The 12193-nt window shown below is 46.6% G+C and overlaps 1 protein-coding gene across 3 annotated transcripts in view; it reads right to left on the minus strand.

Moving 5' to 3' along the window:
- Positions 1 to 12193, minus strand: part of LRRC4B (leucine rich repeat containing 4B) — a 146778-nt gene that overhangs the window by 48029 nt on the left and 86556 nt on the right. The gene's annotated exons all lie outside the window — the stretch shown is intronic.

Genomic DNA, 12193 nt, shown 5'->3' on the forward strand with positions numbered 1-12193 from the left:
AAAATTCTTGAAATGTATAAACCTGAAAATCATAAATAAAATATTTTTAACAAGGTTGTTAAGCTTTTTTGCAAAACCTCATTTTTTAATATATGCATAGTTTTTAGCTATTTTTAATCCGCACTTCCGACATGGGTTGTCATACGACCACATTTTCCCAGACATTTAAGCGATTTCTTCCCAGAAAGAAATCTGGGTCAAATCCTGGCTATGTCTGTGAAATTCCAGGCAACCTTAGCACCTGAGGCTGGGAGCTGGAGCCCAATGTTCTCTGGAGGGCCTCAAGTTCCCCATCCCTTCCCTCTAAGGGGTGGTCAGGAGGAAAAGAACACAGCTCTTGCCTAGGAATAATGCAGAATGCTTGGAGCTGCCAGCACTATGACATCACATTTGGCTGCTGAGCGCCAAGAAGAAAGGTGAGCAACTGAACTGGCACCTGCAGAAAACAAGCAGCGCAGGGAACAGGTTTGCCAAGCGCCTTTCAACCCAGCCTCACCCTTTGAAGTGACAGATCTGCTGTTAACCCCATTCAGGGGTCAAGGCACTGCAAGATTTAAATGGGGAAGTGATGCAAACTTCCCCTTGTACGCTCATTTCGCGACTTTTTAAATTTCAGCTTCCCTCTAAGACAGAGGTCAGCAAACTTTTTCAGCAGGAGGCCGGACCACTGTCCCTTAGATCTTGTGGGGGCCAGACTATATTTTTTTTGGGGGGGTGAACGAATTCCTATGCCCCACAAATAACCCAGAGATGCATTTTAAACAAAAGGACACATTCTACTCATGTAAAAACACAATGATTCCCAGACCATCGGCAGGCTGGATTTAGAAGGCGATTGGGCCAGATCCAGCCCCCCCCCCCCCCCCCGGGCCTTAGTTTGCCTACCCATGCTCTAAGAAGCTCAGGCCAGCACTTAGGGACACATCTCCTGTTTCTTCCTCACAACAATCCTGTGAGTTAGATTAGGCTGGGAGGGAGGGACTGGCCCATGGGCACCCAGTGAGCTTCATGGTTGGTTGCGGAATCTGAACTCAGGACCCTCTTGCCTTAGTTCTGCACTCGAACCCAGCTATCCCCATCCTGCTGCCCTAGTGATGTTGTCAGACTACGAATCCCATCAATGGCTGCCCTATGCTGTGGTCCCAGTCCAGATTGAGAACCAGCAACCGCAACTGACATTTTGAAAAAGCCATTTTCGCCACTGATAATTCTGGGAGTGGCCGCCGAGACCATATAACACCGGTCCTGAAAGACCTGCATTGGCTCCCAGTACGTTTCTGAGCACAGTTCAAAGTGTTGGTGCTGACCTTTAAAGCCCTAAACGACATTGGCCCAGTATACCTGAAGAAGTGTCTCCACCCCCATCGTTCAGCCCGGACACTGAGGTCCAGCACTGAGGGCCTTCTGGCGGTTCCCTCCCTGAGAGAAGTGAGGTCACAGGGAACTAGGCAGAGGGGCCTTCTCGGTAGTGGCTCCCACCCTTTGGAACACCATCCCGTTAGATGACAAGGAAATAAACAACTATCTGACTTTTGGAAGGCATCTGAAGGCAGCCCTGAATAGGGAAGCTTCTAACATTTGAAGTTTTATTCTGTTTTTAGTGTTCTATTGGGAGCCGTCTAGAGTGGCTTGGGAAACCCAGCCAGATGGGCGGGGTATAAATAATAAAATGATGATGATGATGATGATGATGAATGCCATCTTGTCCAGTTTGGCTCAGGTAGGAGAAGCATGGAAATGTCACATACAAACCCTTCAACATTTCTCTAATGAAAACAGGAACATCCTATTCAATTATTATTATTATTTTACTATTTATACCCCACCCTCTGACTGGTTTGCCCCAGCCACTCTGGATAGTGTCCAACATACATGAAAACATAATAAAACATTAAACATTTTTTAAAACAACACTTTCCTATAGAGGGCTGCCTTCAGATGGCTCTGGGGTCGGATAACTCCATACCCTCCAACATTTCTCTGATAAAAATAGAGACGTCCTAAGGAAAAGAAGGACATTCCGGGATCAAATCAGAAACTGGGATGGCTTCTGTAAATCTTCTGGGAAATGGGGACACTTGGAGGGTCTGCACATATATGGGGGGGGGAAGGATTTGCAGAGGTATGTGATCATAGAATGAGGTATGTACGCAAGCAGCGAAAGTGAGAGCAGCATGGGTTGAGAGAGACTGGAGAGAGGAGCTTGTGTGAGAGAGATATGAACTGCGTGTCTGAATTTGTAAGAGGGGTGACGGCTCAGGGAGATTCTAATGGGCTGGCATTTATGCAGAACCTCATTCACGGGCTCGTGAAGAGCTGATGAAAATTCCTTGGCATGGACGTACCCGGAGGTGTTCGTGCTGGGCAGATGAGCTGGAGAGGTCAAATGTGCAATTTGCCAGCAGCCTTTGCAGTGACAAGATATTGACGGTGAGAACAGGCCGCTCATTCAACACCGCAAGCTGTATGATATTTGGGAGGGTACGGTTGAACCAAATGTCTTAAGTCGCACATCATTAATCGGCCTTCCGTTTTCATTTCTGTGAGAATATGCCAGACAATCAGCACCGGTGTCGGCAGAAGGCATCCTTGCCTGGAACCCATATATATGACACCACTAAGCAGCGCCTTGGCTACCACGAGTTTCCCACAATGCATCACTCTGTAGCATTGTGGGAAATTTAAAGGATGGTCCCCACAACCTGTTGCTGCTCAGGAGACTGTTAACTACTGCTGCTTCCCACTGCCAAGACGCACTGGTTGTCAGGGACTGGCTAGATAATAATAATACAATAATAAATTTTTATTTATACCCCGCCCTTCCCGGTTCAAAAACCAGGCTCAGGGCAGCTAACAACAAATTTAAAACACTTAATTGATGCAACAAAAAACAGCATAAAATACGGTATAAAATGTGAATAACGATAAATTCAGAATTCAAAAATCAATTTAGGGGGGAAATCCATCCAATAAACATTAGATGATCACCAGGGCTAGCTGGCTAAATTAGTCCTATTTGGGCCAGCATGGAGACCAGGGGAGAATTAGCTGTGGGATCCCAGAGCAGGCAATCTTCATAAAAAGGGGAGGGGGAGGGAAGGAAGGGGAATAAAAGATCAGGCTAAGTTCAAACTGAAAGCCAGGTGGAATAGCTCTGTCTTACAGGCCCTGCGGAAGGAAGTTAAATCCTGCAGGGCCCTGGTCTCATGGGACAGAACATTCCACCAGGTTGGAGCCATCACTGAGAAGGCCCTGGCCCTGGTGGAGGATAATCTAACTTCCTTAGGATGAGGAAGAGTGGTGGACGCCACCTGTCCTAGGACCCCCCAGGGAGGACACAGAAGATGACTTAGAGCCTGAATCGTGGTGGTGGGATACTGGACAGCAGTCTGGGGAAGGGACTAGCTGGGAGGTGCTAGAAGCAGGAGGTTTGAGCGATCAAGGGGGGGGTTGGAAGAAGGAGGCCTTTCCAGGACATAGTCTTAGTGTCAGCACAGAATCAGATGGAGAGGATTCAGAGACTGCACCTGCTACCCAGCAATTGATCAGTCCCAGTCCTGATGGCTCCCTTCTTCCTCTGACTCCCCACTCGGGGAGAGTCCTGCACATTGCTGAGGAACGGGCCAGACAGGCCCAAAGGAGGAGCCCACCCCCATCTTCTGCTTGGGAGGGATCCAGAGTGAGAGGCTAGAGGGGGAAAGTGGGGGCAGTGATCAGTTTCAGCAATGTGTCCAGCTAGATGATGATGATTTATTTATACCCCTACGGGACCCCTACAGGATCGCGTCTCCTGGTATGTCCCATGGAGGAACTTACGGTCTTCAAATAAAAACATCTTGGAGATCCCGGGCCACAGGGAGGTTAGGCTGGCCTCAACCAGAGCCAGGGCTTTCTCGGCCGTGGCCCCGATCTGGTGGAACGCTCTGTCACAAGAGACTAGGGCCCTGCGGGACTTGACATCTTTCCGCAGGGCCTGCAAGACAGAGCTGTTCCACCAGGCCTTTGGTCAGGGCGCAGTCTGACTGCCTCCTTCTGTAATCCTCATAGAACTCTAGCCCAGTGGTTGCCATTAATTTGACTCTGAATTGATTTTAGAATGAATTGATTTTGGAATGTATTTCAATTAATGGATTGTGATTTTGTGTAAACTGTGTTATTTTTACTGTTGTTAGCCGCTCTGAGCCCGGCTTTGGCTGGGGGGGGGGAGGATATAAATAAAAAATTATTATTATTATTATTATTATTATTATTATTATTATTATTATTATTACCCCACCCTCTGGCTGGGTTTCCCCAGCCACTTTGGGCAGCTCCCAACAGAATATTAGTAATAATAAAAAAGCATCAAACATCAAACATTAAAAACTTCCCTAACACAGGGCTGCCTTCAAATGTCTTCTAAAAGTCTCTGAGACGAGCCAGAGGAACTCTGCTGTGCTGTTGCTCTCTGTGAATAAAAGCAGGTTGCATTTCGTGTCTCACGTTCTTTCCAGCCCTGTGGGTGACGTGCGCTCACCTGATAGCTCTCTGATACTGGTTGAGGATGAGACCCACTTTGCCAAGGACACTGTCCTCAAATGAAGTCCTGCAAATGATAGCTGGTGAGCACGTCTGGTACTGATTCCACAATGGCCGCCGTGACAAACCCTGACATGTGGTTCTGAAATTGAGAAATTTCAAAAGAATGCGTTTGCCAGCTACCTCGTCACAGAACCAACTGAAGTTCCGCTAGGAAGTCCCTAAAGAGAATACAGTGGTACCTTGGGTTACATACGCTTCAGGTTACAGACTCCGCTAACCCAGAAATAGTGCTTCAGGTTAAGAACTTTGCTTCTGGATGAGAACAGAAATCGTGCTCCGGCGGCGCGGCGGCAGCAGGGGGCCCCATTAGCTAAAGTGGTGCTTCAGGTTAAGAGCAGTTTCAGGTTAAGAACAGACCTCCAGAACGAATTAAGTACTTAACCCGAGGTACCACTGTACACAGAACTGTGGCTGACACACCACCCAAGGATATCTGGCAGAGGTTTGAAGGACACAAAATCTGGACTCCAGAGTTAAACACAATGGTGGCAGCCGCCCATTGGGGACTGATAGGGTGGAAGTCAGGGAGATCAACAGTGGGTGGAGCCAGAACTAATGACAGGCAGAGTCAGAGCCAATGACAGGTTGGCTAATTCTAGTTTGGTCCTCCTCCTCCTCAGTTCCACAAGGACAACACTGGGACTGAGGAAGAGGAAGACAGTGTCATGCCCTGGGCTGGCTTTAAGAAAGGAGGCCAAGCAGATGTTCTCCAGGTGCCCAACTCTCAAGAGATTCAGGCAGCATGGCCAGGGGTAAGGAAATATGGGAGTTGTAGTCTAAAACATCTGGAAAAAATCACTTTGAACTATAGAAATTAAGAGAACCAGTGTATTGGGTCCATCCTAGGGAAACAGGTTCAGATCTCCAGTCAGCCACAAAACGTTACTAGGTGACCTTGGTTCAGACACTCTCTCTTTCTCTCTCTCCTCCTCCTTCCCCCTCGAACCTACTTCACAGGCTTGTTGTGAGGATAAATGGCAGGAACCCCACACGTCACTCCTTGATGGAAAAGCAGGATAAAAATGAGAAAGGTACAATGTAAAGGTGACAACATTCAGCTCCATGCCACAAAAAGCTCCACCCAACTGTGTTATGTACTGAAGTTCTCACCCTGGGCCAGCAGGGGGGTACTGTAGATAGTTATGCAAATAAGGGATTGAAAGTGACGTTCAATGATTGGATAGTTTTAGAAAATTGTTGCAGTTACGTTGTAATGGAGCTCTATATAAGCAGGCTAACTAACCCTTCAGTTCAGTTCTGTTCTGGCCTGTGAATAAACAAGAGCTGTTTGAAGAATTGCTGTGTCGTCTGATATGTTCACCCACAACTTAACCAACTGAATACTGTTGTCCCATTTGCTGATCTCCACATATTGCGGACTCTGCGCACACAGACTTATGCATATACAGCATATAAACACAAGCTCTGCATGTGTGATCTGAGCTCTCTCCCCCCACAAAAAAAGATGGGTGCACCATGCGAAGCGCTCTTACATGATGATATGTTTTGCACACAGGTGGCTTAATGATATTAAAAACATTAAAAGGTTGTATATTCCCATTATACTGGCCATTTGAATATGAAAGATCAATTCTTGGCAAATTTGTCCGTCAATCGTCTTCCTTCTTCACATCTTGCAGAGCTTCTGAGCTTCACAGCTGAAACTGTACCCAGCGTCCTCTTAAACCAATATAGCGTGACAATTTCCGAACGGCAATAATAATACTAATAATGTCAACCAACGCAATCAGATTAACCACGTATTTGAAAGCCACCATGTCTCCTACGCTATGCTGGTTTAAGAGCGCACCTTCTCAGCCTCCTTGGCAGTGAGGGAAAGCACGGCTGCAGCATCTGCTAAAGACTACTTCTTATAAATGATGTTTTTGATACAATTATGTTACGGTGAAACAGTGGGTTTCCAAAAGGCCTAATTTAGAGACTGAAGGGGTGCGGTGACTCCTCAGGAGCACTAAGGTCTCTGAACATTTTCTAGCACTGAGAAATGGCTGCTGTCAGAAATTTTAAAGCAAGATTATTTGATTGACTCGGTTCTTATAACAACAATTTACTACAGTGGTACCTCGGGTTACATAGGCTTCAGGTTACATACGCTTCAGGTTACAGACTCCGCTAACCCAGAAATAGTACCTCGAGTTGAGAACTTTGCTTCAGGATGAGAACAGAAATCGTGCTCCAGTGGCGCAGTGGCAGCAGGAGGCCCCATTAGCTAAAGTGGTGCTTCAGGTTAAGAACAGTTTCAGGTTAAGAATGGACCTTCGGAACGAATTAAGTACTTAACCTGAGGTACCACTGTAATATTAATATGCTGCCTATCTGACTGGGTTGCCTCAGCTATTCTGGGAAGCTTCCAACAAATTATAAAACCACAGTAAAACATCAAACATTTAAAACTTCCCTATACTGCCTTCAGATGTCTTCTAAAAGTCAGATAGTCACTTCTTTCCTTGATAACTGATGGGAGGGTGTTCCACAGAGGGGCGACCAACTGCCGACCAGACTCTCAACTAAGCCTGATGTGAAAAAATAATTACTTTTCCTTTAAAAATTGTGTGCATGCACACAAAGATTGCCTGAGCACTGCCCTGTGCCTCTGCTATCTGCTTATCTACATATTGACAGATTTCAGACATAATAACCACGGTTTATCATGAAAGAAATGAGAATGTCTTCACCTGCATGCTTCCCACTCCTCTTCTGGTACGACCACAAGCAGGTATTTTGAAAACATTTACTTTCTTTCCCCCCCCCCAAACCGCAGGTCCAAAAACAACAAATTACAGTGGTGCCCCGCAAGACGAATGCCTCGCAAGACGGAAAACCCACTAGACGAAAGGGTTTTCCATTTTGGAGGTGCTTCGCAAAACGAATTTCCTATGGGCTTGCTTCGCAAGACGAAAATGTCTTGCGAGTTCCTGCGGGGTTTTTTTCCTCCCCCCCCCTTTTTCTAAGCCGCTAAGCCGCTTATCCGCTAAGCCGCTAAGCCGCTAATAGCACTAATCCGCTAAGCCGTCAATGGGCTTGCTTCGCAAGACGAAAAAACCGCTAGACGAAGAGAATCGCGGAACGGATTCTTTTCGTCTTGCGAGGCACCACTGTATGGGTAATCTTGTTCCAAGCAAGGTAACTGCAAACCATAGGTTATAAAGCTGGCTTGTTAAAAAAAACCATGGTTTGTTTTTACATTTATAGCCCACCTTTTCTCTAAGAAGGGTACATGCGGCTCTGACTCGCCCCATTCTATCCTCACAACAAACCTGAGAGGTAGGCTGAGAGGCGATGACTGGCCCAAGGTCACCCACTGAGCTTCATGGCTGAATGGGGATCTGAACCTTGCTTTCCCAAGTCCTACTCCAATGCTCTAACCACTGCACCACAGTGACACTCGAGAAATTAGGCACAATTAAGATTAAGCACAGTTTAGGGTTTGGACATGGCACTAAAATGTGCCTAACATGTGCTGATTTTTGCTGTGGGATGTGGGGAAGACTAAGGAGTCACAGTCATTTTATTCAAGCGCCTCTCTTGTCTTTTGAGATTTCAGACTATCTTACACTCAAGCATATTATCTGCAAATCATGAGGTCCAGAAATGTCCGAAACAATTAAAATCAAGCTCCTCAGAATCCCAAATTCTGTATCCAGGGCCATAATACTTTGCCCCTTGTCTGCATTTTCACAGGAGAGCTGAACAGATCTGAGGAATCAGAACGCTGCATGCAAAGCTCTCAAGATTCAAAGGTCTGAATCCCTGGAAAATTTCTGCCAGTCAGTGCAGACAGCAACAAGCTTGATGGGCAAATGTCAGTGTGGCATGACGTACTTATACCACTGGGGACAAAGGTCTCTCGGGGCAAATCCTCCAAACAAAATGTGCACGCTGAGCCCTGTGGTCTGTGCACTATAACCAAGGGGCCTTTTGCTCATGGCCAACACTGTGTCCATGTTCCGTATGGTGCCAAGAACAAACGTGCAAACCGCAGCCTATATATGCAGAACCCTCCAACATTTTTCTGATTGAAATAATTAAAACAGAGATAGAGGATATGCAGCATAATGAGGAGGAATTGGGAAGCCATGGAAGGATGGGGTGGGATGTCCAGGGGTAATAAGACAGATAAAGGTAATTAAAATATGTTATGTATTACAATTTTGGAAAACTCATAAAGAAAAAAGAAGAAAAGAAAATATGGATGTCCTATTATTATTATTATTATCAGCAGCAGCAGCAGCATCATCATCATCTCACCCATGTTACTGAGTGGCTACTCTGAGTGGCTTCCAACATTATAAAAACATAATAAAATATTAAATATTTTAAATAAAGACCTTCCTTATACAGGGCTGCCTTCAGATGTCCGCTAAAGTAGTAGTATTAGTAGCAGTAGTAGTAATAATAATAATAATACTAATAATAAAATTTATACCTCACCCATCTGGCTGGGTTCCCCCAGCCACTCTGGGTGGCTCCCAACAGAACTCCAAAAACACGATAAAACATCAGACATTACAAACTTCCCTGAGCAGGGCTGTCTGTATAGTTACTTATCTCCTTGGCTCGGAGGTCACATAACTCCATACCTTCCGACTTTCTCCAATGAAAATAAGGCTGTCCTACCATACCCTCCAACATTTCTCTTGTGAAAATAGGGACACCCTAAGGGAAAGTGGGAGATTCTGGGACCACATCAGAAACCGGGGCGGCTTCTGTAAATCCGGGACTGTCCCTGGATAATAGGGACACTTGGAGGGTCTGTATACGTTCAGCTCATAAACTCATTGCATTGCTCCGTCGACTTGCCTGCAAGCGGAAAGTTGACGAGCTGAAGAGCTTTCAAAAGAAAAAGAGGCCTTCTAGCCAGCAGTATCCAGCCCGAGCGTGCCGTAATCGGATTTATAACCTTGTTGCTGTATCAGTTTTTAATCTCAACCAATGCTGGCAAAAGCGACGCGAGTTCCCTCCCCGCTACTAAAGGGATTGCGCCGGCACACACAGCTTTCTGACGGTTTAACTAAATCAGATTAAAGTTAAACCAAGGTAGTTGTGGGTGTCCGCGAGGCGTCATCTGCTTCTAATGCTGCTCATTCAAAGTCTAGCCATCCGTCTGCCTCACTCCCCACCACCCTGCCCTGCCTTCGCGAGTGCCGTTCCAGCGCCGAGATGGGGAGTCACACTGAGCTGGAAGCCAAACAGACAAAGAGCAGGGGCCTCGTTACAAGGAGCAATTCAGAGGCAAGCAGTATGTTTCCGAGCACAATTCAAAGTGTTGGTGCTGACCTTTAAAGCCCTAAACAGCCTCGGTCCAGTATATCTGAAGGAGCGTCTCCACCTCCATCGTTCTACCAGGACACTGAGGTCCAGCTCCGAGGGCCTTCTGGCGGTTCCCTCACTGTGAGAAATGAAGCTACAGAGAACCAGGCAGAGGGCCTTCTCGGTAGTGGCACCAGGCAGAGGGCCTTCTCGGTAGTGGCACCCGCACTGTGGGTGCCACCAGATGTCAAAGAGAACAACAACTACCAGACTTTTAGAAGACATCTGAAGGCAGCCCCGTTTAGGGAAGCTTTTAATGTTTGATGTATTACAGTATTTTAATATTTTGTTCAAAGCTGCCCAGAGTGGCTGGGGAAGCCCAGCCAGATGGGCAGGGTATAAATAATAAATAATAAATTATCATTATCATTATTATCATTATTATCATTATTATCATTATTAGCAGCTGAGTGTGAGATGGGCCAGTCACTACTTAGGAAGCCTTCGTGAGAATGAGAATTCTTCTTATTCGAGGGATATATAGCTCAGCAGTTAAACATGTGCAGAAGATTCGTCTGCTTAAAAAAAGACCTCTAACAGAGTCGTAGAATTGTAGAGTTGGACCGGGACCCCCAAGAGTCATTTAGCGCAACCCCCGTCATGCAAAAATCGCAACTAAAGCAACCCCGACAGATGGCCCTCTGACCTCTGATGTTATAAACCTCCAACAGTTTGGCCTGGCACCTAAAGATATTTGATGAAGGTGCCAGGCGAGCCTCCCTGGGGAGAGCATTCCACAAATGGGGAGAGATGACAGAAAAGGCCTGTTCTCATGTTGCCACCCCCTCCAGACCTTTCATGGACACACAAAGAAGGGCCTTCAATGATGTTCAGAGGGTCTGGCTCGGTTCCTATGGGGAGAGGCGGTCCTTGAGGTATTGTGGTCCTGAGCTGTTTATGGCTTTATAGGTCAAAACCAGCACTTTGAATCAGGCCCAGAAACTAATCGGCAGCCAGTGAAGTCAGGCCAGGATCAGGGTACAGTGGAACCTTGGTTTTCGAACGTAATCCGTTCCGGAAGACCGTTTGACTTCCGAAACGTCCGAAAACTGAAAGCGGAAGCCTCAATACAATAGGGAAACTCAAAATGGAATCCGCATGGCACATTCGGCTTCCGAAAAACTTTTGGAAATCAAAGCAGTTACTTCCAAATTTTGGGCGTTCGAAAGCCCAAACATTCGTTAACGGAGATGTTCGAAAAACGAGTTTCCACTGTAGTAAGTTCAAACCATCTTGCCCCAGTGAGTAACCGAGCTGCCAAATTCAGTACCACTTGACATTTCTTAACCATCTTCAGAGGCAGCCCTATGTTTAACAGGTTGCAGTAACTGAACCTTAAAAAAGTAAAGGTAAAGGACCCCTGACAGTTAAGTCCAGTTGTGAACGACTCTGGGGTTGAGGCACTCATCTTACTTTACTGACTGAGGGAGCCGACGTTTGTCCACAGTTTTTCCGGGTCATGTGGCCAGCATGACTAAGCCGCTTCTGGCAAAACCAGAGCAGCGCACAGAAACGCCATTTACCTTCCAGTCAGAGAGGTACCTATTTATCTACTTGCACTTTGACGTGCTTTCGAACTGCTAGGTTGGCAGGAGCTGGGACCAAGCAACGGGAGCTCACCCCGTCGCAGGGATTCGAATCGCCGACCTTCCGATCGGCAAGTCCTAAGCTCAGTGGTTTTCACCACAGCGCCACCCGCGTCACTAGAGATTACCAAAGCATAGGCAAAAGAAGAACAGGCTCTCCCTGTTCAGATGGGGCGCAGCTGGGCCACCAGCCAAAGCCGATGGAAGGCAGTCAACACCACTGAGGTCACCTGAGCCTCAAGCAACAGCAATGGCTCTATAAGGACACACAAGCCACATTCCTACTCCTTCAAAGAAGCGTGACTCCATCCAGAGCAGGCAACCTCCCATCCATCTCGCCTAGGGAACCACCCCCGAAAAGGCCCCGCCCACTAAGAGTGCCAATAAACGTACACCGAGAACTGCCCATTTCTAATTCCTACTCCAGCCACGATCCTTGGGCCGGACACCCAATCTTAGCCTAACCTCCTTTGCAAGGCTGTTGTGGAAGATAAAATGGTGGAAACTCAATAAGCTCCTTGGGAGGCAGAGAAAAGATGTCAAAGTCACAAAGCTGCCTTATGGAAAGAAGGGTTGGCTATAATTCTTTCCTCTTTGGATACTCTATAACAACCACAATCACATCATCAACACAGGTCAATGGTAAATGGATTTGTAACTCTGGCCAGCACTGAGAATAAACAGTTCCTTGGCAT

The sequence above is a fragment of the Podarcis cretensis genome (assembly GCF_951804945.1).
Source record: "Podarcis cretensis genome assembly, chromosome: 13".
Classification (NCBI taxonomy): Eukaryota; Metazoa; Chordata; class Lepidosauria; order Squamata; family Lacertidae; genus Podarcis; species Podarcis cretensis.